Source organism: Nematolebias whitei, chromosome 15, assembly GCF_014905685.2.
Source record: "Nematolebias whitei isolate Nwh7 chromosome 15, NemWhi1, whole genome shotgun sequence".
Taxonomy (NCBI): Eukaryota; Metazoa; Chordata; class Actinopteri; order Cyprinodontiformes; family Rivulidae; genus Nematolebias; species Nematolebias whitei.
The window spans coordinates 14326034-14328833 of record NC_056512.1 but is presented as its reverse complement, the minus strand read 5'-3'; positions in this window follow the sequence as shown (position 1 = coordinate 14328833).

Genomic DNA, 2800 nt, shown 5'->3' with positions numbered 1-2800 from the left:
TTATCTGGATGTCCAACAACTTCTTTAAAACATCTTCAGTTGATCCAAAATGCTGCTGCCAGAGTCTTAACTGGAGTTAGTGGGAGAGATCATATCTCTCCAGTTTTAGTTTCTCTCCATTGGCTCCCTGTCAAATCCAGAATAGAATTCAAAAACTTACTTCTAACCTACAAAGCTCTCAACAATCTGGCTCCATCTTATATTACAGATCTTATTGTTCCATATTTTCCTAACAGAGCACTTCACTCTCAGACTGCAGGTTTACTTGTGGTTCCTAGAATTTACAAAAGCAGAATGGGAGGCAGATCTTTCAGTTATCAGGCTCCTCTCTTGTTGAACCAACTTCCAATCTCTGTCCATGAGGCTGACACATTATCCAGTTTTAAAACTAGGCTTAAGACTTTCCTTTTAGCTAAATCCTATATTTAGTGTCAGCTTGGGTTTCCTGAGCTGTCCCTTAGTTATGCTGCTATAGGTTTAGACTGCTGGAGGACAAACTGACCACAATTTTCACTCTGCTACTGTCTTTACTTACTCTGCTCAACCTGTTTTGTATTTGGATTTTTTTTTCTATCCTTAACATGTTTTTTTGTCTTTCAGATACACTTGGATCTTTACCTGGACCTACCATTCTATGTTCGTCTGTCTCTCCTTCCTGTCCTCTCAAACCAGCCGGTCAAAGCAGATGGCCGCTTGTCCTGAGCCTGGTTCTGCTGGAGGTTTCTTCCTTTTAAAAAGGGAGTTTTTCTTTCCACTGTTGCCACTGTGCTTGCTCAGGATGGGAGACTGTGACGAAGCCAAGATTCAACTTGTCTGCTGGATTCCTTAGATAGAGAACTTTACTAATTGTCTTTTATGTATGTGAATGTTCCTGTAAAGTGCCCTGAGACAACTTTGTTGTGATTTGGTGCTATATAAATAAACTGAATTGAATTGAATTAAATTAAATTAAATACTTGGAAGAACATTAGAGTTTTTATTTGTGCAATTCTTGTTTCTATCATGATTCTGCTGTTTATGTGTTGAACCCATGTGCATGCAGACAACTGTAAACTCCAGGTAAAAATTAATGATTTCAGTTTATTTGAACAAAGCAACACAAAAAGCTGACGGGGTAACAAAACTTTTACGAAGGCTACAACAAGAGGAACAGAAACAAAGCATGACAGGCTTGACAGCACAATCCACAGACAGAGGAAAAACCACAGAGACACTGAAGACACTGAGACAAAGATGATTAGAGACAGGTGAGACAGGAGCTGAACAACAAGGACAAAAACACTAGGGAGAGCAGGAAAACACAAGGATTACAGAAAAGACAGGACAAAAACACAGGATCCCACACTTTCTTCTTATTTTAGCTGTTCAATATTCAGGAGTTACACAGTGAGTCATCCTCAGTAATCTCACTTTGTCCTCTGCATCTTCTGTCTCCTGGCACATTTCTCTCCTTGTGGTCTTTGGCTAACAGTAGCACAATTTCCACCGTCACCCAATTTGTCAAAATAACTATTGGCAGTCATTGTTAACCTGAATGTGACACCTGACTCTTACTGGTGTCACACCGGATGCTCTTTCTGATTCAACTCTCACCATTTATCTGGGTTTGGGACTGGAATAAGAGATACATTGATACAGAGATACTGGTTTTGTATGTGCAATTGTTGGTATGAATATACTAATTTGGGAACGTTGCACTACAGTGTAGCCTTCCAAAGGCTTGTACTTACAAATAATTATTTGTGTTGACATGCCATTCAAGACGATTGCTAGTCTATAATGAAACATGCTATGAGATTATTCTCTGTTTACCACCAAACATTAAGAGACATTAACAACAAAAAAGGTAAAATCATGCCATCTGGAGCAATTTCTTTAAATGAGAAATCTCCCATCTGGAAGACTTCTTCAGTCTGTGGCCTGCCAACCAGATCTGTCCTGTAGGTAGCCTTCATTGGTGAATGAACCTTTTCTGAACCACTTTGGCCTTGGTTGTCCTCAGGCTGTTTCTGTGAGTAGCAAGTTGGCCATCTGGCCTAAAATATTTGATTGTTATACATGATGACTGATCTTTTTGGATGGGTGGGCCCTGTTTGCATGTGTTAAAAGCCAGCTTCTGAGATTCCAACAGGAGGCTGACTACAAGATCAAGGTCACGGTCATGGAAACAATCTCAAATATACCCATGAACAGCACTCTGTTAGCAAGGCATGTTTTTTTTAGCATATAGCTGTATTCTGACATAATCGGAGAAAGTTATGCAAAAGTTAGGGCATAGGAAGAACCCAGGTGAGCATCTCAAGAACATGTAAAATAGCATGAGAAAAGCTATTTGACGAAAACTGAGGTTTTCTAAATTTGCTGGAATCCAATCACATTTGAATGGGTCATGAAGAGAACAGCAAAGTCGTTGTTTAGTGTGAAGGGGCCTTTGGAACATTTAAAAAAAAAAAAAAAAGTTCAATCTGGTCCTCTGGACATTCAAAAAAACAAAAAACAAAACAAAGCAAAAAAATGTAGAAACGTTTCGTATCTCATCCAAGAGACTTCCTCAGTCTGAGGTGCTGTATTCAGCTCAGTCTCTTAAATAGCACCTTCACAGAGTGGATCAACCAGTTTGCTGCTGACAACCAAAACCAGCTGATCACATGCTCAAGAAGGACCATCAGCCTAACAATGGATCATTAGCACACTGATGGCTGTTTACTGTTCACAGAGGGCTGAGTGATACTAGCAATCACAGCATTGTAAGAGGGGGACAGTTGAACCCGGAGGCCTCCACCCCTGTTTAATGATGGAC